A 24,300-nucleotide genomic window follows, 5' to 3' on the forward strand; every position below is an offset into this window, starting at 1 on the left:
CAGTGGCCACTGGATGCCATACAACTGATGACAAGTTGTCATCAGTTATGACATCAGTTGCGTCGAGACTTAGGCTAAGCTCACCTATGCCGGATGCCGGACATATGTGAACCCAGCCGAATTACCCTAATGGGGCAACACAAACTGTAATTGTAGACCTGCCTTTACACAACTGTTTTCTGCACATTCTTAACTGTTTACTGGCCACAGTTCTATACTTTTAGCAGAAGCTGTGCTTGGTATAACAGCTCAGTCCCATTAACTTCAATGGGACAAAGCAGTAGTGAAGTGTAAGTAAAAGGCACCACTAAAAGTATAAAGCCCTGCTTTGTATAAAAAAAAAATATATATATATGTAAAAAAGGGGATGTAGCATATGTTGGAGCATTACAGCCCCTTCAAACAGCTGATCAGTAGGAGTGCCAAAGGTTAGACTCCAACCAAGCTAATGTAGAAGGCCTATCATGACAATGAATACTGGGTCCCCTATCCCTCTCAATCTACCCCCCTCCCCCCAGACAGCCTATAAGTTGATTTGGCTTTCAGCGCCATCTCTTTGCTGATGACACACAGCTTTATAACTCTTCTTATGATATCACCCCTGCATTATTACAAAACACAAGTTACTGTCTACTGTATTTATCATTATGTCCTCTCTATAGCTAAAGCTGAATCTCACTAAAGCAAATTTCTTGTTTTTTCTCCAACTACTAACCTACCAAAACCTGATATTTTCATCTCGGTGTGTGGTACTACCAAACTCCTAGGCTGCAAGCCTGCTGTCTTGGGCTTATGTTAAACTCAAATCTCTCATTCACCCCCTATATTCAATCGCTTGCACACTTATCATCTACACCTGATAAACATCTCCAGATTCCGCCCTTTCCTTACTGTTGAATCAACTAATTTAACAATGTTCCCCATAGACATCTGTTGGGATTAAAGGGGTATTCCAGGCCAAAACTTTTTTTTATATATCAACTGGCTCCGGAAAGTTAAACAGATTTGTAAATTACTTCTATTAAAAAAATCTTAATCCTTCCAATAGTTATTAGCTTCTGAAGTTGAGTTGTTGTTTTCTGTCTAACTGCTCAATGATGATGTCACGTCCCGGGAGCTGTGCAGTTCCTATGGGGATATTTTCCCATCATGCACAGCTCCCGGGACGGGAAATCATCATTGAGCAGTTAGACAGAAAACTTCAGAAGCTAATAACTGTTGGAAGGATTAAGATTTTTTAATAGAAGAAATTTACAAATCTGTTTAACTTTCCGGAGCCAGTTGATATATAAAAAACAAGTTTTTGCCTGGAATACCCCATTAACAGTTCTGTTTCTATCTTTGCAGATGACACCAAGTTTTGTAGCACAGTACAGTCTATAGAGGATGTGCATAAGGTACAGTGGGGATCAAAAGTTTGGGCACCCCAGGTAAAAATTTGTATTAATGAACATAAAGAAGCTAAGTAAACACATTTGTATAAGATATCAACAAAAGTTAGATTTTATTTCCAACATTTACACTTTCAAAATAACAGAAAACAAAAAAATGTCATCCGCAAAAGTTTGGGCACCCTGCAGAATTTATAGCATGCACTGTCCCCTTTGCAAAGCTGAGACCTGCCAGTGTCATGGATTTTTCTCAATCATCATCTGGGAAGACCAGGTGATGTCAATCTCAAAGGTTTTAAATGCCCAGACTCTTCTGACCTTGCCCAAACAATCAGCCTCATGGGTTCTTCTAAGCAGTTGTCTAGAAATCTGAAACTGAAAATAGTTGACGCTTACAAAGCTGGAGAAGGCTATAAGAAGATAGCAAAACGTTTTCAGATGTCAATATCCTCTGTTCGGAATGTAATTAAGAAATGGCAGTCATCAGGAACAGTGGAAGACCAAGAAAAATATCAGACAGAACAGCTCACAGGATTGTGAGAAAAACAATTCAAAACCCACATTTGACTGCACAATCCCTCCGGAAAGATCTGACAGACACTGGAGTTGTGGTACACTATTCCACTATAAATATAGTACAAATATGGTCTTCATGGAAGAGTCATCAGAAAAAAACTCTTCTCCATCCTCTCCACAAAAATCAGCATTTGAACTTTGCAAAATAACATATAGATAAGCCTGATGCATTTTGGAAACAAGTTCTGTGGACCGATGAGGTTAAAATTAAACTTTTTGGCCGTAATGAGCAGAGGTACATTTGGAGAAAAAGGGGAAAAGAATTTAATAAAAAGAACCTCTGTCCAACTGTTAAGCATGGGGGTGGATCAATCATGCTTTGGGGTTGTATTGCAGCCAGTGGCACCGGGAACATCTCACGAGTAGAAGGAAAAATGTATTCAATAAAATTTCAGCAAATTTTGGATGCTAACTTGATGACATCTGTTAAAAAGCTGAAGTTAAAGAGAGGATGGCTTCTACAAATGGATAATGATCCTAAACACACCTCCAAATCCATGGGGGATTACATCAAGAGGCGTAAACTGAAGGTTTTGCCATGGCGTTCACAATCTCCTGACCCCAACATAATTGAAAATCTATGGATAGACCTTAAAAGAGCAGTGCGTGACAGACAGCCCAGAAATCTCAAAGAACTGGAAGACTTTAGCAAGGAAGAATGGGCAAAGATACCTCAAACAAGAATTGACAGACTCTTGTCTGGCTACAAAAAGTGTTTACAAGCTGTGATACTTGCCAAAGCAGGCAGTACAAGATATTAACTCTGCAGGGTGCCCAAACTTTTGCAGATGCCATTTTTTTGTTTTCTGTTATTTTGAAAGTGTAAATGATGGAAATAAAATCTAACTTTTGTTGACATTATAAGAATGTCTAATATGTAATTTGATGCCTTTTGGAGATGTTTCCCTCTTTCCTTGGCTTCTTTATGCACATTAATACAAATTTTTACCTGGGGTGCCCAAACTTTTTATCCCCACTGTATCTATTTCAGGTCAACATGAAAGTTGTAAACATACAATCTCATTGAAATAAAAAAAAAAAAAAGAAATCCACACCAATACATTATTTGCTGTAGTGAGATATAACAATTTTACTATATGTAATACTAATTTTTACCTGGGGTGCAAAAACTTTTGATCCACACTGTACAAGCTGACTTGGACAGACTAAGTGTCTTGGCATCCATTTGGCAAATGAGGTTTAATGTGGATAAATGTAAAGTTATGCATCTTGGTGCTACATGCATTGTATGTCTTAGGTGGAGTAAAACTGGGAGAGTCACTGGTAGAGAAGGATCTGGGTGTACTTGTAGATCACAGACTACAGAATAGCATGCAGTGTCAGGCAGCCGCTTCTAAGGCCAGCAGGATATTGTCATGTATCAGACGAGGCATGGACTAGAGGGACAGGGACATAATACTCCCCCTTTATAAAGCATTCGTACAGCCTCACCTGAAGAATGCTGTTCAGTTTTGGGCAACGATTCATAAATCGAATGTTCTGGAACTCGAAAGGATACAGAGGCACGCAACTAAGGGACTTGCAACATCTTAGTTATGAGGAAAGATTAAAAGAAATACATTTGTTTAGTCTTGAGAAGAGACGTTTAAGGGAGGATTTGATCAACTTATTTGAGTATACAATTGGCCCATACAAAAAATATGGGGAAAAACAGTTCAAGGTAAAACTTCCTCAAATGACAAGGGGGAGCTCCTCTCCTCCATCTTGAGAAAAATGGTTTACCATAAGAAAAATTTATGTAAATTTATGGAACAGTCTACCTCAGGAACTGGTCACAGCAGGAACAGTTGAGGGCTCTTAAACAGGGTTAGATCCATTTCTATAATAAAATAACATTAAAACATATGCAGACATATAGCATCCCCTCCCTTTCATCCTCCTATATCCCTTTCCTTCCTTCACCTCCTTGGTTGAACTTGATGGACAAATTTCATTTTTCAACTGTACTAACTATGTAACTGTGTAACTATTATCATTCCCCCATTTATATTTAGCATACGTCCCCCTGATCCATGCACTTAAACCTGTTAACCATAGTAGAAATAAAGAAATGTATTTCTTCTGCTTTCTCATAGATTGTAAGCTCTTGTGAGCAAATCCCTCACTCCGTATGTTTGATGGTTAGGGTATATTTTGGCTGTATATGTACCTTCACAATTGTGAAGTTCCACAGAATATGTTGGTGGTATATAAATATGATTATTTTTATAACTAGTAGTAGTAGTAGTAGTAGTAGTAGTAGTGGCAGTATCACCATTAAAACAAAAAAAAATTTAAACACAGTGAAAGCCCAACTGCAGGGAATACATTCTACATATCTAAAAGAAGTAATACTGCAAAAAGTGTGAGCATGAAGTCTTATATGCCATTTTTTTTGTAGTGTACAGCATTAGGTTTATAAAATGCACTCCTATTAATATATGTTTTTAGATGGTTGAGTGAGTCTAACATCTTTGAAAGGTGCTATCAAGTCTTATCATTTTATTTGGGTGTTATTTCTTTAACAGTAAAATCTCATCATTTTCCATAACACTTAGTGTGTTTCTACAGAATACCACGGTAAACACTGTTTATACTCACCTGACCTATGTCATATTTTTATTGTGAATATTCAGGTCTAACAAGGGTGTGCTAACCTGAACAGCCTTATATGAACCCTGAGATAAGTACGTTTTTGAAATATGTTTCGACCACACACATTTTTGGTATAACTGGGCACTAAGGGAAACATTTAAAAAAAATTGTTGGAATCTATATAACAAAGATAGTTGCAAATAAGCAAACTTAATGTTTTACTTTTATAATGTCATATGTTTAACTTAGACATCTAAATTCAAACATCTACTGAATTCCTGGAGAATCGGGAATGGTGAGAGCAAACATTTGTTGCAGAACCCAGCAAAATCCACACATACCATGTCAAAGGGGTAATCTACTTTAAAAAGACACAAAAAAGGTTGCAGCAGCACTCTAGATATAAAAATTGAGGATCTTAGCAATGTATTTGCCACAGTGGAATGCACATGTGTATTTGGTTGATGTGCTGGCTATCTCTGCTTTTGTTATATAGGGAGAGATTTATCAAAAAACATTGACCAATTGCCCATAACAACCAATCAGATTGCTTCTTTAATTTTCCAGAGGCCTTGTTAAGAATGTAAGATACAATCTGATTGATTGCTATGGTCATCTTGGCCACTTTGCCTCTCCACAGGTTTTGATAAATCTCCCCCATTGTGTGTGAGTGGAAGTGGCAACCCCTCTTAGCCATGCACCCATCCCTTTCCATATGGAGATTTATACATCGATAGTGGATCCTGCATACACCAAATTTGAGACTTTGGAGGACATGTATGAAGTTTTTTACACAGCTTTGTGGTGCAAAATAAATACCAGAGACGGAATTATATAAAGTGGTGTTCTGAAGTGAAATTTCACAAAAATTTGTACTAGCACCATAGTTAACACATGCCTTGCACTATTTAATAAATTTGGTACATGTACACTCCAACTAAACCATCAAAACCTGTGTATAACATCCATGCACCTACATTGACTTAAATGATAAATGTCCCTCTTTATGCCCAGTAGAGGTGAGTAGAGTGAGTGTGTTAGGGTACATCTGAAGTGAGGCCACTTCTGCATGGTGGATGGGAGACACATGAAAAAGTGTGCTAAGGCTTGGTCCACATATGTGCGGCGTCCGGCATAGTTTCCCTCTGACGTGAAACGGAGGGAAACTGATGCTAGAACTGATCCCATTCATTTGAATGGGGCAGTTCACAATCATCCAGCATCTGAATTTTGACGCCGGATGGTTGGACACGCCTGAGGGCACCGGACAGGGGAACACAGCTTACTGCGCTGCCCTGTCCATTGCCCAGAAACAATGGACACCGGATGCCATACAACTGATGACAACTTGTCATCAGTCGTGGCATCAGTTGCATTGAGATTTAGGCTGAATTCACCTATGCCGGATGCCGGACATATGTGAACCCAGCCTTAGAGTCTCAATTTTACAATCTAGAGTACTGATACAACCTTCTTTTTGTTTTGTTTTTTTATTTGCCACAGTGCCATGCACCAATGTATTTGGTTGTTGTGCTGGCTATCTCTATTTTATTGGCTATCTAATTTTTTTCCATTTAGCCTTCTGAGATGAGTCCTTCAGTTAGGACCTCCATAAGGCTTGTATCACACATTGCAGATTTTTTGGGGAAAAAAACTACTACTGCAGTTTTTGAGCCAAAGCCAGAAGTCGATCCAACAGGAAGGAGAAGTATAAGTCCTTCCTTTATATTTCCTATTCCTTTTAAATCCTCTCCTGTCTTTGGCACAAAACCTTCTGTGGCAGTTTTCCAAAAAGCTGCCATGTGTGACACAAACCTAAATAACGAAGTGAAGAGAAGGACTACAAAGAGCATTCTGCTCGGAAGGACTTCACTTGTTCTTGCATTGGAGGGCAGCCCATTGATATTATTTGGCATCTTGTAATGCTTTATTTTCCCTATAGTGCACTGCAGCGAAACTGAACATCCACTCTTAAGCTCCCATACAGATTTGATCTGATCTGACACCCTATCATCTGAGTAATTTTGTGGCATCCTTCGAACTAAAGGCGTTATCAGTCACAATAGTCTGTTCCATAATAATGCAGCTAGTTGGAAAGGAAAGATGTCATGTGTGTCGTAGAACAGGCAGCATCACACAAGTTTTGGAAGATGACTCCAAGGGATTCTTGGCTGTGACAATGACCCTGATTTGCTAAGACTGTTGGGTTTTTACAAGTGTGGAATGTTGTGTGGAAGTTTCCAGTCATTTATTTACTGGATGTTCTGTGAATTCAGTAGTAAATAGGTCAGGTTGTGAAACCACGCCCCTTCCAGCTAACCACACCCCTTGTTAGTCGGCCACAAAATTTGGTGTTTGACAATTCAAGTATATTTGGGGTTTGACAAGTTTGTAAGTTTATTTCTGCACAATGTGCCCAAAAATCTGTCACAGACACAATTTGTGGAGCACAACCCCACAAAAAAAATTAAAAAAGGTCAGATTTACAATAGTAAATCAGGACCAATAAGTGCAAAGGAAAACAACAATGATATATAAATAAAAGTTTCTCGTTATTTGTTGCAACCTAATGTTCAAAAAAATGTTGGCCTACAGCTTATCTATCGTTCTCATTTAAAATGACCAGCATTCCAAAAATGTTAACAACAAATCTCTATTAACCCCTTAAGGATGCAGCTCATTTTCACCTTAACCCCTTAACGACCACGGACGTATACTTATGTCCGGGGCTGGCTCCCAATCTGTGAAGCTGAGGGCGCTTCGAATCTGTGGGGTCCCGGTTGCTCTCAGCTGATGTCCAGTATTAACCATTTAGACACCGCGATCAAAGTTGATAGTGGCATCTAAAACTCGAGAATATGCTGCCGGTTAGCTCAGCGGAGCTATTCGGGACCGCTATGGTGAAATCATGGAATCCCAAACAGCTGAGAGAACAGCGGGAGGCTCCCTACATGGCTCCACACTGTCCGATCAGCGTTTGATTGCTCCAAGAATGAGATCCAGGCTTGAGCAATCAAGCGCAGGTAACACTGATCAATGCTGTGCTATGACTAGTGTTGAGCGGCATAGGCCATATTCGAATTCGCGATATTGTGTGAATATATGGACGAATATTCGTCATATATTCGCCAAATTCAGATATTCGTAATATTCGCGTTTTTTTCACATATGCGTAAATTTGCATATGCGAAAATTTGCATATGCGATAATTCGCATATGTGAAAATTTATGAATTTTATAGCAAGTATAGAAGTGTTACTTGATAGAAGCAGCAGAAGGGAGGGATCAATATTCGCGAATATTCACATATGCAAATATTCGCCCGGCGGTCTCACACAGTAGTATTAGAGCCTTCTTTAGACCACACAAGCTGGAAGCAGAGAGGGATGATCACTGTGATGTGTACTGTGAAAAAAAAATATTATGCGATAATATAAAAATATGCGATATTCCCGAATAAAATTCGAATTGCGAATATTCTCGAGCAACACTAGCTATGACATAGCATTGAACTGTGCTGGCAATCAATGTAATGCATGTTACTGCCCCCTTTAAAAAAAAACTGTGTGAAAAAAATAAACATATGTGGTATTGCTACGTTTGTAAATGTCCGAACTATAAAAATATATTGTTAATTAAACCGAATGGATGCAATGGATGCCTGTCCACGTCCATTTGCCCCTTGTCCCCCCCCCCCCCAAGGAAGGGGTGTTGAACCCTCTGCAGCCTACCATGGAGTCCCCCCGGTGGGTATCCCCACCTTGCACTGTACTCCCTCCATCTTCCAGCCTGTGTTATTACCTGCAGGGACCCCTTCACAGGGTCCGGCCTCATTGCCTCAAGCCTCAAGAGCCCTTGGCTTACCTCCTACCCCTGCTGTGTCCTCTCCTATTAAGCTGGCTGACCTCCAAACGCTGGTACACTCGCTCCTATCTAAAGCTGATATCTCCAACCTTGCTAAGCAGTTAGTGGATGAGTGTAAGCAGGAATTTGCTCAATTCCGTACAGAACTGACTACTCTAACTTAGAGGGTCTCTGCAGTGGAGTCCGCTCAGGACTCTACATCCGCCTCAGTTCAGGTCCTTCAAGCAATAGTTAACAGTCAATCGGATCAATTGTTCTCGCTGCAACAACATTTGGCTGATATAGAAAACCATAGCCGGCGGAACAATATCCGTGTCAGGGGCCTTCCGGAGGCAGTGTCCGCTACAGAATTGTGGGACGCTCTCACTGCTATCTTCAACGATCTCCTTGATCGACCGCTGGATGCTTATATAGAAATGGACGGAGCACACAGAGCCCACAGGCCTCTGAGTACCAATGACCGAAACCCCAGAGATGTCATCTGTCGGATTCATTTTTATGCTCTCAAGGAGGACATTCTTCGCAACGCTAGGCGTAGACAGAGGATCTCTTACAAAGATGTCCGAATACAACTATATTCGGACCTATCGGACATACCCTGGCGCAGCGCGCAACCCTCAGACCTCTTCTGACGGCTCTTAGAGAGAAAGGAATTCAATACCACTGGGGATACCCCTTTTCCTTGAATGTTCGTCACAATGGCCTGACCCACTCTCTTCATTCCCCGGATGACCTACCTGAATTTCTACAGAACCTGGAGCTTCCAGATGTAGTTTTGCCAACCTGTCCTGCATTGCTACCTTTCTCCGCTAAACGTCCTGCGCAGACTCCCTCATCCCCTCTGGCTAAGTCTCCCAGATCTGGACCATCCAATAGAGGACTACCTCGTAGAGGACCTAGACCTACGCTACCTAGGAGACCCATCCTGCCAGAACCAGCTATGAGAAAGCCCCTGGCGGGGTCAGATGCCCCACCCCGCTGGTACTTAGTAGATACCATTTTCCGTGTATTCCTAATATAGTCTCGTGTATGGGTATCCCGTTGTGTTATTTAGTGGGCTCCATTACTGACGCTGGATAGAAGTGGGGCTGCGTACATGTCCAGCTATGTAGCCTTAACTTAGGGTCTGTACTGGTTTGCTGATGTGCCTTTTATACATGCTGCCTTCCGCGTTCTTCACCTCTTTCCGCTCCCCATCCTGTCCTCTTGCTCTTCTCTGTCTCCCTGTGGCAGGGCCCATTATAGTGTTACCATTCTTGTACTATAGGTGGCGGCGGGGGCCTACCTCCTCAGTCCTTTGATAGTCTGACCAACTTTTTCCCCCACATAGGTGTTAAGTCCAGGTGGACGTTGGATCTCTGGATACTTATACTATCTACTTCTAGATTTCTCTAGTTGCAGCGGCAGTGGATATCTTCTCTCTTCTACTGCCTTTAGTTTTTCTTTTTCTTTTCCACGCTCTTTTGTGTTTCTTCTCCTTTCGTGTCTTCCCTAGTGTTTGACACCCCTCTTGTGGCCTTTTTTCTGCCCTCTCTTCCCCCCTCCCCCCCCTTTTTTTCCCCTTTCTTTTTTCTCTCCGTCTCCTTACCCCCAACTCCTAATTGTTTAACACTAACTTGTGGTCTTGTCTCCCTCCTTCTGACTCTCCATGGCCGACTTCAAGATAGCGTCATATAATGTGAAGGGCCTGAACACGCCTGAGAAGCGCTCCCAAGTGCTCCATCACTTCCACAAGCAGAGGGTGCAATTGGTGTGCTTCCAGGAAACTCACTTCAAGGTAGGACATGCTCCCTCCCTTCGACATCCACACTACACGGTTTTGTGCAGATAACCCGCAGTCCAGATCTTGTGGGGTGGCAATTGCTATTCATAAGTCTCTGCCCCACCAGGTCTTGAACTGTTTGGTTGATTCTGATGCTCGGTATGTCCTCTTGTCCCTTATGGTGGGCGGACATGAACTCACCGTTCTTAATGCATATGCCCCTAATGTGCACCAGGTACCGTTCTTTCTTGCTCTCATTGACAAGGTCCTCCCTAGTGTTGCTCACGAATATTCGCAATGCGAATTTTATTCACGAATATCGCATATTCGCGAATTCGCGAATATTCGCGAATATAGCACTATATATTCGTAATTACGCATATTCGTTTAGAATTTTTTTTTCACAGTAAACATCACAGTGATCATCCCTCTATGGTTCCAGCTTGTGTGGTGTAAAGAAGGCTCTAATACTACTGTGTGAGACTGGCGTGCAAATTTTCGCATATACAAAAATTTGCATATGCTAATTTCCGCATTTGCAAATTTTTGCTTATGCTAATTTTGGTTTATGCTAATTTTCGCATATGCTAATTGTCGCATACGCGAATTTTCGCATATGCGAAAATAAAACGCGAATATTACGAATATGCGAATTTAGCGAATATATGACGAATATTCGTCCATATATTTGCCAAATATCGCAAATTTGAATATGGCCTATGCCGCTCAACACTAGTCCTCCCCTCTCTCAGAGGCACTGTCATTTTCTGTGGTGACTTTAATCTCACCCTTGACCCCGTGATGGATAACTCCTCGGGAAAGTCTACCCTGTCTTACACCGCTATTAAACGCTTGAAGAGATCCTTTGCTATGTTGCAGTTATGCGATAATTGGCGCATGCTTCATCCTGCTGATAAAGATTATAGTTTCTTCTCAGCATCCCACAATTTCTATAGTAGGATTGATTACGTCATGCTGCAGCATAATGCTTTGCCTTGGTTAGTGTCATCCACTATATATCCTCTGGTCGGATCACGCTGCCGAAATTTGCACACTTCATTTACCATCTCTTGTTAGGGGTGAGTGGACTTGGCGCCTGAATGATTCCCTGATGCTTGATCCTGTTTGTGTCTCTGACGTAACAAGGACAATAGCTGACTTTATCCATGATCACGCCCAAGATCCCACGTCCCCCCTGATAAACACGGTACCCGCCTTAAGAGGGAGAAAGCCCAGTCTTTGAAATTGGCGCTTAAAAAAGTGGAGTTAGAATTGGCCCACAAGCTTGCGCTCCCAGCTCCTGTACTGGGAGATCTCTTATTGGCTCGCCAGTAAGCACGACGTTTGTTCGATGCGTCCTTCGACTCCTTCCTTTCCAATATGCCCAGACTCTCTCCCGATTTGGTAGCTGAGCTGGATGCTCCGTTCTCCCTGGATCAGATCCTCAGGGTTATCTCCTCCTTACCTGGGGGGCAGGAGCCCGGGCCCCGACGGGTTTACGACGGGCTTCTACAAGAAATTTGGAGACCTAACAGCTCCACTGTTGTTGGCCTCATACAAAAGGGTGGGCCATGAGGACCCATTCCCACCCCAGTCCACGCTAGCCCATGTCGCGGTCCTCCCCAAACCGGGCAAGGACCCCATGATCTGTTCCAATTATAGGCCCATCTCCTTGTTAAATGTGGACCTCAAGATATTTTCTAAACTCATTGCTAACAGGCTTAACGCTCATTTACCACGGCTTATTCACCCAGATCAGGTGGGCTTTGTTCCGGGGAGGGAGGCCCGCAACAACACCTTTAAAACGGTGGACATTATGCATTATGCACAAACCAAGAATGTTCCCCTAATGATCCTATCAATGGACGCCGAAAAGGCGTTTGACCATATATCCTGGTCGTCCCTCCGAGATACCCTCCGCACTATAGGTATTGGCCCTGTCCTCACCGCTAAAATGATGTCCCTTTACCACTCTCCCTCGGCCCGCTTGCGGATTAATGGCTCCCTCTCCCAATCCTTTTCCATTCACAACAGCACGTGCCAGGGGTGTCCCCTATCCCCCTTGTTATACATCCTTATCATGGAACACCTTTTGACCTCCATTCGCCGCAGTCTGGACATCACGGGGATCAAGATTGGTGACGCTGAATATAAATGTTTGGCATTTGCCGACAATCTCATGGTATATGTTACCAATCCTCATGTGTCCCTTCCCTCATTGATGTCTGTGCTGTCTGGCTTCGGGGAATGGTCCAATTTTAAAATCAATATGTCCAAATCGGAGGCGATAAATGTATCCCTTCCCCCCCCCCCCCACCACTGTGGAATTGCTCAAACATAACTTCCCATTCGCATGGCCAGCCCGTGGGATCACGTACTTGGGGATTGCAAATCCCTCAGGACTTGACCCTACTATATCAGAGGAACTTCGCCACCTTGTTAACTCAATTCGCCTCCCACCTTGATAAATGGCACGCTAAATCCCTGTCATGGTTTGGTAGAGTGAATGCCCTTAAAATGTCACTGTTACCTAAATTGCTATATCTCCTGCAGACCGTCCCGATCACTCTTCCCAACTCCTATTGGTGTTCCCTCCATAAACGGTTTGGGTCATTTGTATGGGCGGACAGGAGGCCACGGCTTAATCGTCAGGTGCTGTTCCGCCCCAAGGAATTGGGTGCTGTAGGCCTCCCTGATTGTCGCCTATATTATCAAGCAGCAGTGCATGCCAGCGAGTCCAAGCTTTGGGTGTGGATAGCACATGATATTTCTCCCGCAACTCTCTCGGGCTTGCCGTGGCTGGGGCCACCACCTCTTGCCTCGGTAAACCCTCTGTCCTTTACCTCTTCCCACATGCTCTCAGCACTATCTAGATGTAACCCCAGCGACTCACTGGTGGAGCTCAAGGGCCCAATGCTTCCCATTACGGATAACTCTTTGTTTCCGCTGGGGCTTTGCTCGGGTGGTTTGTTACGTAGCCTTGGGCATACTCCCTTACGTTTCACTCATGTACTCTCCCCCACGGGCCTTAAGTCTGCTGAGGAGTTGGGTGGGGATGCAGCTTCCTGGGGTGGTGGATCCTTCTGGTATCTCCAACTCCAGCATTTCTATGATTCTATTAAGCTTTCCATGAACTTGCATAGAGGTCTGACTGCCTTTGAGAAGCTGTGTCTGCTGCCCCCGTTACCCCCTCATGCCATAAGCTTTCTCTATCACATGTTGCTTTCCAAACGCACCTCTTCGCTGCCTTCTTTTTGCACTGCGTGGGAGCGGGAATTGGGGTCCACTCTAACCTCCACTCAGTGGTCTAAATGCTTCCACCTCACACATAAATCTATCATAGCTACCAAAGCTCAAGAAACTAACTATAAAATGTTGACACGTTGGTACCGGGTCCCAACTCAGCTTCATCGTTGGTATCCTTCTTTCCCTGAGGCTTGTTGGCGGTGCGGGGGGTCTGCGGGTACCATGACTCATATTTGGTGGGGTTGTCCATTACTCTCGTCCTTCTGGACCTCTGTTCTCTAGACTATCCGAGAGGTCACAGGTATATCGGTACCTAACTCCCCTGAGGCTGTTCTTCTGTTTAGTTTCCCTATGTCCTCCACCTCATTCCGTAAGTCTCTCCTGAGTCATATGTTACAAGCTGCTCGCACAGTCATACCTTGTAAGTGGCGTTCTACGTCACCTCCCTCAGTTGGGGAATGGTTGGAGGAGATAGCGACACCCCAGCGCATGGAAGAACTACTGGCCCTTACACCGGAGTACTATGACCGCTATGCTGCGACCTGGCTTGCGTGGCTCATATTTCAATCCTCCCCTAATTTTCAGACCTTATTAACATCGGCCACTCCTGCCAACCCGTGATCGCCTCTGCTCCCCTTGCTCCCTCTGCTCTCCTTCCCATTCCCTCCCCCTATTGTTTCCCCCTACTGTGTCTGTGGTGTACAGTATTGTCTCTAGTCTAATTCCTCGGTCTCCCCCTATGTCTTTGTTTGTTTTCTTTCAATCTTTGTTTGGTCCGCTCCTTCATCTTATATTCCCCTTCTGTCTTTTACTTGTTCACCTCTTCTGTTCCTTTCCTGAAAATAATGCTTGATTATCCCTTTTGCTGCTAGGGTTTTTCTAGGGTGGCTTAGTCCCCCCCTAGTCTTACAGTTACGGTAGCATTGATTTATATTCCTTACTCACCTGGATGCGAGATTATGCTTCTTCATTTCTAAGCTCAGATGTTGTTTTTCTGACTGAATTAGACAGTTGATCTATGACAATGTATGATTGCCTTGTTGGGCTTACATTTTGTACTCACTTGCATTTGTGTTTTTGTTCCTTATTGTCTATGCTGCGATGTTCTCCCGCTGACTAGAATAGCATGTTGACTTGCTGCAATTTCAAGCTGCCTTGATGAGTATTACCTTCCTAGCTGAGTATGCATTTTCTGCACCATTTCTATGATCCTGATTTGTGCTGTTATTTTGCTACATGACCAGATTTGTACCCTTTATTTTTTCTTCCTTTGTATGGAATTGTTATTTTTGTATACTTGTTTTTCTTGTTAAAATACAATAAAACTTTTCAATCTAAAAAAAAAAAAAAAAAAGTTATAGGGGTCAGAAAAGGAAATTTTTTAACGTATTAATTTTCCTGCATGTAGTTATGATTTTTTCCAGAAGTACGGCAAAATCAAACCTATATAAGTAGGACATAATTTTAACTGTATGGACCTACATAATAAAGTTAAGGTTTAATTTTCACCGAAAAATGTACTGTGTAGAAACGGAAGCCCCCAAAAGCTACAAAAGTGTGTTTTTACTTAAATTTAGTCACACAATGATTTTTTTTCCCTTTTGACGTAGATTTTTGGGTAAAATGACTCATGCCATTAAAAAGTAGAATTGATGGTGCAAACAAAAAGCCATCATATGGATTTTTAGGTGCAACATTGAAAGTGTTATGATTTTTAAAAGGTAAGGAGGAAAAACGAAAGTGCAAAAACACAAAAACGCTTGGTCCTTAAGGGATTGAGGACGCAGCCCTTATTTGCAAATCTGACCACTGTCACTTTAAGCATTAATAACTCTGGGATGCTTTTACTTTTCATTCTGATTCCGAGAATGTTTTTTCATGACATATTCTACTTTATGTTAGTGGTAAATTTTCGTCGATACTTGCATAATTTCTTGGTTAAAAATTCCAAAATTTGATGGAAAATTTAGCCATTTTTTTTACTTTGAAGCTCTCTGATTATAAGGAAAATGGACATTCCAAATAAATTATATATTGATTTACAAATACAATATGTCTACTTTATGTTTGCTTCATAAAGTTAACATGTTTTTACTTTTAGAAGACATCAGAGGGCTTCAAAGTTCAGCAGCAATTTTCCAATTTTTCCCAAAATTTTCAAAGCTGAATTTTTCAGGGACCAGTTCAGTTTTGAAGTGGATTTGAAGGGCCTTCATATTAGAAATACCCCACAAATGGCCCCATTATAAAAACTGCACCCCTCAAAGTATTCAAATAACTTTCAATAAATGTGTTAACCCTTTAAGTGTTTCACAGGAACAGCAGAAAAGTGAAGGAGAAAATTCAAAATCTTTATTTTTAAGACTGAGTTTCCACTTTTCCACTTTTTCTGGCAGTGTTTGGAATACTGCCACTACAGTTTTTGAGCCAAAGTCAGAGGAGGAGGGAGTGTAAGTCCTTCCTTTATGTCCTATTCCTTTTGTATACACTTCTGGCTTTGGCTCAAAAACTGCAGTGGCAGTTTTCCAAAAACTGCCAGGAAAAATACCAAGTTGAATTTTTACAAGGGGAAAAAGGAGAGAAATCACCCTAAATCACCCTAAAATTTGTAACCTAATTTGCCCCTATGACCCCGCATCACACCGGGTCGGTCCCGGCTGCTATTCATAGCCGGGACCCTGGGCTAACAGCACGCGGCATCGATCGTTGTGCCGTGCACTATAAACCCTTCAGACTCGGCGATCAAAGTTGACCGCCGTGTCTGAAAGTGAAAGTAAACGCTTCCCGGCAGCTCAGTCGGGCTGATCGGGAAATTGCGATAAGGACGCAAGCGGAGGTCCCCTTACCTGTCTCCGTGGTGTCCGATTGGGGTTTGATTGCTCCAAGCCTGAGCTACAGGCTAGAGCAATTGTCCCCCTATCTCGCTGATCCATGCAAAGCTATGGCTTTGCAGGGATCAGCATAAGAGATCAGTGTGTGCAGTGCTATAGCTCCCTATGGGAGCTATAGCACTGCAAAAAAAAGTTTAAAAAAATTAACAAAGGTCATTTAACCCCTTCCCTAATAAAAGTTTGAATCACCCCCCTTTTCCCATAAAAAAACTGTGTAAATAAAAATAAACATATGTGGTATCGCCATGTGCAGAAATTTCCAAACAATAAAAATATATTGTTAATTATATTGCATGGGCAATGGCGTACGCGCAAAATTTTTTCCAAAATAGCGTATTTTTATATCATGAAAAAATGAATCAAAAAGCCCGATCAATACAAAAATGACACCAATAAAAACTTCAGAATACGGCGCAAAAAATTAGTCCCCATACTGACCCGTACAGGGAAAAATAAAAAAGTTATAGGGGTTAGAAGATGAGAATTTTTAACAAGTAAATTTTCCTGCATGTAGTTATGATTTTTTTCCGAAGTACAACAATATCCAACCTATATAAGTAGGGTATCATTTTAACCATATGGACCTACAGAATAAAGATAAGGTGTTATTTGTACCGAAAAATGCACTGCGTAGTAACGGAAGCCCCCAAAATTTACAAAATTACATTTTTTCTTCAAGTTTGTCGCACAATGCATTTTTTTTCCATTTCGCCATGGATTTTTGGGTAAAATTACTAATGTCACTGCAAAGAAGAATTGGTGGTGCAAAAAATAAGCCATCATATGGAATTTTATGTTCAAAATTGAAAGCGTTATGATTTTTAGAAGGTGATGAGGAAAAAATGTAAATGCCAAAATGGAAAAACCCTGCGTCCTTAAGAGGTTAAAACTCCACAGGTGTTTCACGACTTTTCATTAAAGTTGGATGTGTAAATTATTTTTTTTTTTTTTTACTAAAATGCTTGGTTTTCCACAAATTTTACATTTTTACAAGGGGTAATAGGACAAAATGTCCCCAAAAATTTATAACCCCATCTCTTCTGAGTATGGAAATGTCAAGTGTACTGCACACTACAATGCTCAGAAGAGAAGGAGTCACATTTGACTTTTGGAAAGCAAATTTTACTGAAATGGTTTTTGGGGGGCATGTCACATTTAGGAAGCTCCTATGGTGCCAGAACAGCAAAAAAAAACCACATGGCATACTATTTTGGAAACTACTCCCCTCAGGGAACGTAACAAGGGGTACAGTGAGCCTTAAAACCCCACAGGTTTTTGATGACAATTTTTCGTTGAATTCAGATGTGTGAATAAATTTTTTTTTCGCTAAAATGCTTTTCTTTCCCCAAATGTGACATTTTTACAAGGGGTAATTGGAGAAATTCCCCCCAAAATTTGTAATCCTATTTCTTCTGAGTATGAAAATACCCCATGTGTGGACATCAAGTGCTCTGCTGCCGCACTACAATGCTCAGAAGAGAAGGAGCGCCATTGAGCTTTTGGAGAGAGAATTTTGTGGAAACAGAAGTCGGGGACCTTGTGCGTTTACAACCCCCCAGCTTTGCGCCATGAGCTGTACTTTTTAAAAGTACCATATTTGTGTAGTGCTGGTTTTTGATTACTTTTATTTAATTTGGCATGTGATCTAACCAAAAATCTGCAAATTGGGGGTTTGGAATATTTTTGCTTTTACACCGTTGTCCGTGCAGGATCAGGAATTTAATAAATACATAGTTCAGTCAATTACATGGTGATACCAAATATATATAAATATATATATATATTTATATATTATTTATCTATTAAAATTTTTTATCTGTGGTTAACAGTGGAAAATGGTTGGTCATTAAATTTTTTATTGGGGGGTGGTATTTTTTTGCATTTTAACTCCTTTAGGACATAGAATGTAAATGTACACCCTGTTCCGCTTGGACTTAGCGCATCCGGACATTCATTTACGTCCTATAAATGACGTCAGCACCAGAGCGGTGCTCGCATCATGCACTGCAGGTCCTGGCTGCTAGCAACCAGGGACTTACCGGTAATGGCGGACACCAGCGATCGCACTCATATCCATCATTAACCCCTCAGATGCTTTGATCAATACATATCACAGCATCTGTGGCAATGCAGCGCTTTAAATGGCTGATCTGATAGCCCTCAACACGGCCACGGGGATCAATTCAGCCAAGATGGCGGACAGAGGTCATCTCCCCTGCCTCCGTCCATCCCCTGGTGTCTTCTTTGCTGATAATACTGATTAGTGCTATGCTTATGTATAGTACTGAACAGTATTAGCAATCAAAAGATTGCTATAAATGGTCCCTTATAAAGACATAAAAAGTTTTTTAAAAAAGTAAAAAAAATTGAAAAAGCCCATCCCCCAATAAAAATGTAAATCGGACCTTTTTTCCCATTTTACCCCCAAAAAGAGTAAAAAAATATTTGAGTACACATGTTTGGTATTGCCGCATACGTAATTGTCCCAATCAAAATAAAATGTTAATGACCCCATACGGTAAACGGCGTATGGTTTTAAAAAAAAGTCCAAAATGGCTGTGTTTTGGTTTCATTAGATACAGGCTTCATACAGGCTCGTATACGGAAAAATGGAAAAGTTATAGGTGGTCAAAATTGGTCAATTTTAAACAGACATATTTTGTTTAAAAAGTTTGAGTTCTTTTAAAAGCAGTGCAATAATAGAAAAGCATGTAACCATGGGGAACGTTTTATTCATATTGACCCACAAAATAAAGAAAACATGTAATTTATACTGTAAAGTGTACAGCATAAAAATGAAACCCTACAAAATGTGCAAAATTCAGTTTTCTTTTCAATTTCCTCACACAAATAATAATTTTTTGGGTTTACCGTACATTTTATGGAAAGATGAGCGATGTATTACAAAGTACAATTGGTCACGCAAGAAACAAGCCCTAACATGGGTCTGTGGATGGAAACATAAAACAGTTATGATTTTTAGAAGGTGAGGAGGAAAAAACTAAAGGGGTACACTGTTGCTCAGTGTTTGGTACAAACTGTTCCGAACACTGGAGCCGATGCCAGGAACTCGTGACGTCATAGCCCCGCCCCCTCATGACATCACCCCCCCCCCCACCTCAATGCAAGTCTATGGGAGGGGGCGTGACAGCAACCACGCCCCCTCCCATAGACTTGCATTGAGGGGGTGGGGTGTGACATCATGAGGGGGCGGGGCTATGACATCATGAGCTCCCGATGCCAACTCCAGCATTCGGAACAGTTTGTTCCAAACGCTGAGTAGTGGAGTACCCCTTTAAGGCCAAAATGGGTTTTGTCCTTATAGGGTTAAAAAACTATTTTTAATTTTTACACATTCTTTGCCCCCGCCCCCCCTTAAGAGCCTAACATAAGCCATCAGGAGACAGCTTACATAGATCAATGTAATGATATTGTATTACATTGATCCATGTTATCAGCACTCGATTGCTTAGGGCTGCTTATATTGTCTTCGTAATATACAGCTTTAGTAAATGTACCGCACAGTTTCTAAAGATGTAAAACAAAATAAGACAAACATTTTTTATGGTCAGTTCCGCAAATTATTACGTTATTTACTTGATCTCATAAACACGTGTTGAATATCATTACAATAAATATGTAGATATATATTGTGACGACCCGTCTTGGGGATTAGCTCTGGGATCGTCCTGGACCACGCCACAGGATGCGTTTCTTCTCAATAAACCAGCAAACAAACGCTTATAATGCAAATCTGGCACCTTGCCAGTTTTATTAGACAGGTTGCAGGGAAAGAAATAAACAAAAAGCAGGAACAAAACAAAATCCTAGACCGTCTGGTCACTGACTAAACAGATCAGCTTGTCCTGACTAACAACCGCTGAGCTTCCCTCAGCCAGTTAAACATATGTCCCCTGCAACCTTCTATTCACACTTCATGTCACTCTCTTTGAGCCCCTCATAGCTCGGGCTGTGTACTCCTCAGCAGGCTCTGTCTCTTCCCTACAGCCCACATGCTGTCTCCTAGGAAGAGCCCCCATTACACTGAGTCTTCATCTCATATACACCTCCCTTCCCTCCTGCCTCATTACTTAAGAAGCAGGTGAGAGCTTCTGCAGGGTGAGCCAAGGAAATGCACCCTTTCCTTGCCACACTGCCACATATCCCCCGCCTTTGCTCAGACCACCGGGAAGGAGCACATGTATTTGAAAGGCAGAAACTATCTGCCTTTCCTTTCTCTTGGACAACTTTTGTCCCACAGTCTCTGAAGTCCTTGACTTTTTTCTTCCGGACTTTTACCAGCCACCAATTGCAAGTCACTCGGTCACACCTCTCCAGTACCAGGTTCTTCACCCTGGTGTGGGCAGGGCTCTTGAAATTAAGGAGTGAGAGGACCGATGCTTCTAACCTTTGTTTTCTTCTGGCTTGCCGGAACTCTGCCTCTGCTTCAGAGAATCTTTCGGCCTCAGTGGCTTCACCAACCACTGTCTTGTTCTCTGTACCGTCAGAGGACCTCTGACACGGGTCCATCTCAGTTTCAACTTTAGAGGACTTCCCACCTGGTTTCAACTTAGTCTTGACTTCAGTGGATTTCTCACGTGGTTTCACCTCATCCCTTCCAGCTTTCTCTTCAGGGGCACCAGCTTCCTCAGGTTTGGCTTCAGAGTCTTTGGCTCCTTCAGATTCTTGTGTAGAATCAGCTTCTACTACTGCAGCTTCTTCAGGCTTACTCTTCTCTTCACCTGTAGCTTCAGTTGTGCCATTCTCTTTACTCACAGCTTTTGAGGTTGACTCTAGTTTGGCTTCTGCTTCAGAGGATTTCTCTGCCTCAGCATTACCTTCAGAATTTTTGGTCTGCTCAGGTTCAGAGGATTTCCCACCTCTCTTCTCTTTAGTCTCCACTTCAGAGGATTTCCCACCAGGTTTCAGCTCAGTCCTAGCTTCAGGGGACTTCACCTCAATCTTAGCTTTAGAGGACTTTTTGGCATTCAGAGAAAGCATAACTGTATCCTGTAACTTCGGCCCCAGAAGCCTTTCTTGAGCCAATTCCGCCATATCTTGGTCTCTGCTCTCTTTTAGGACTTCCTGGTCCTCTTCCTTTTTCTCACATTTTCGCAGCTTACACTGGAGCTTAGCGGACTTCATCCTCTCATTGTCAAGTAACTCTGTCAAGTCCCTGACAGTATCTTCCGAAGACAGCAATTGTTTCCTCAATTGTTCATTGTCCGCCAGCACAGCCACCTGCTCGTAGATTTGCGCTCCCAGCAAAACCAAGGCAGCTACGTGGGACCTTCTGCACGTTTCGTTCTGCGCTTCCAGGCTCTCTTTTAAGATCTTCATGTCATCTTCCAGCTTTATATATCTCAGCTGCTCACTCTTGAGCTTTGTGGAGATCATCTTCTCACTGTCCAGCAACTGTTTCTTGGACTTCACTAACTCATTGATAGATTTTCCACTCTCACCAATCTGTTCAGATAAATCTGAGATCTCCTGTTGCAAGTTCTTGTTTTCATGTTTCAGAGTCTCAGCTTGTTCCAGGGCCTTCTCATACTGCTCACGGAGCAAGTCATTGTCATGACGAGCAGATTGAAGAGCATGTGCAAGGGCATTCTTCACCTTGACTTCCTCCTCAAGTTGTCTCTTAGCTTTAGAGACACTCTCCAGATTGCTGGCAAGAGCTTCAGCTTCCATCTTCATTTCATTCTTCTCTTTTTCTATTTTTTCCATGGCTACCAGGCTAGCCTTGTGATCACTCTGCAGAGCCTGATATGCACCATGTAGAAGACTCACTTCTTCCTGAAATGACATCCGCTTGGCCAGACTCTGCACTTCACTCTCCTTGCTGGTCACAAGACCCTGGGAGCGGGACAGTTCATCCTGCAGAGCCACAAACTCACTTCTGTGATGCTCCATGACTTTTTCCAGCTGAAGCCTCACTTCTTGCTCTTTTTTAAAGTCAGCAAGTGATTTGTCCCTCTCCTCTGTCAAGCGATGTACCTCTTTTTCTTTCTCCAACAACTTCACAGAAACCATCTGCAGGGTTTCTTCCAGATTCTGGATCTGCTCCAGTTTCTTCCCAAGGCCAGCTCGTCTTTTCCGAGACCTTTTACTGACAGCGGTCTCCTCACTCTCGCTGTTAGACCTTGAGACATCCTCTGGTCCTCTGTCAGACACTCGACCCAGCTCTTCTCCATCTCTAGATGAAGTTTCCCCCTTTTCCGAGGTTGCGGCCACTTGTGCCTCATTATTATCATCCACAACAGGTGCCACTGACACCCGACACTCTTCCTCTCCCACCACGTTGGCAACTCTGGAGACTCTCGCTAAACACTCCCGTCGGACCGGCAATCCCTTGGCGGTAAGTTTGTTGCCCCTAGCAACAACTTCAATGGCTCTTGGCACCAGCGAGTCAGGGAGATTCCTGATCAGTTCCTCTGAACTGTCTCTCGGCTTCTTGGCAGACTTTTCTTTTGTCTTGTCACAGTCTCCTTCACTTAGGACTCTGTCTGTGACCGTAAGTGCAGCCCCCAGCTCCACTGATACTCTTTTCTGGAGTTTTGGTTTTTCCACAGCCATCTCTGGAGCTTCTATTCCAGTTGCCACTTTAACTTGACTCGCGGACTGTCCTTCAGCTCCCCTAGTGGTCTGGCACACTCCCACCTGACATATACCTAGGGTCTGCTGACACTCCCTGTCCTCAGCTGAGTTACTGTCCCCTGCTATGTGGTGAAAACCAAGTGTTGTGAGCCTATCAGGTGTTCCTGCTCTAGTCACCTGACTATCTTCCCACAAATGCTGAAAAAACGGAAAATCCTTCCCCAGCACTACTTCATACTCTAAGGTAGGCTCTATTGCAACCTTGTGACTTATGGTACCATAGGGAGTAGAAATACACACATTAACAGTTTTATAACCCCAAATACCGGCTTGTATAGACACTATAGCGGGGTCTGGCTTTCTGCAGCTGGTCTTTACCAGACTTATTATACATTTTGGATATAACAAAACCATAATCTTTTTACCTTCTATTTCCAGCTCACACAGGTTTTCTTTTGTCCTGCGAGAGGTGGGAATAGAACTCTTTACATCAGAACACATTAACATAAGTGTTTCAAGAAAAACATTATCAGCCTGCATGGGTTCACAATATACAGCACCATTCACACAGTCCAGTAGAGACCCCCCAGTCCTCACTACTTCCGGAACCTTTGGTTGCGAACTCTCAGGTGCACTCTCAGCATCCCACAGCTGCCAGAAATACGGAAAGTCTCTGCCCAGTACAATTTCCACTGTAAGTTCCGCACATACCTTCATCATATGGCTTACTGTCCCAAAACATGTATCAAAGGTAATTTGAACAGTCTTACCGGGCTCTGGGCGGGACTTCACAAATGGAATTATTTCTGGCATAATCCGAGATACAGTCTGGCAACAATCCAAGTCCACCCACAGTGGGATTCCACCCACCGACAACTCACGGGACCTCGGCTTCTTCTTGGCGTCCATCGGTTGTGGCCCACGTCGGTTGCTCCCAGCAACAGCCTTTCGAGGTTGTCCCATTTTCTTGAAAAAAAAATTCTCGATCCGTTGCCCCTAGCAACGCTCCTCCACAGACACCAAACTGTGCTTGAACTCCTCTGCTGGGCTCCTCCGACTTGCAATCTTGCAGGGTGTTGCTCCTAGTAACAGCTCCTCTCCAACTCGCTTGTTGGTTGCCCTTGGCAATGGGTTGCCCTTAGCAACGGCGTGCCCGCATCCTCCACCAAAATGTGACGACCCGTCTTGGGGATTAGCTCTGGGATCGTCCTGGACCACGCCACAGGATGCGTTTCTTCTCAATAAACCAGCAAACAAACGCTTATAATGCAAATCTGGCACCTTGCCAGTTTTATTAGACAGGTTGCAGGGAAAGAAATAAACAAAAAGCAGGAACAAAACAAAATCCTAGACCGTCTGGTCACTGACTAAACAGATC

Source organism: Hyla sarda, chromosome 1 (assembly GCF_029499605.1).
Source record: "Hyla sarda isolate aHylSar1 chromosome 1, aHylSar1.hap1, whole genome shotgun sequence".
In the NCBI taxonomy this organism is placed as follows: domain Eukaryota; kingdom Metazoa; phylum Chordata; class Amphibia; order Anura; family Hylidae; genus Hyla; species Hyla sarda.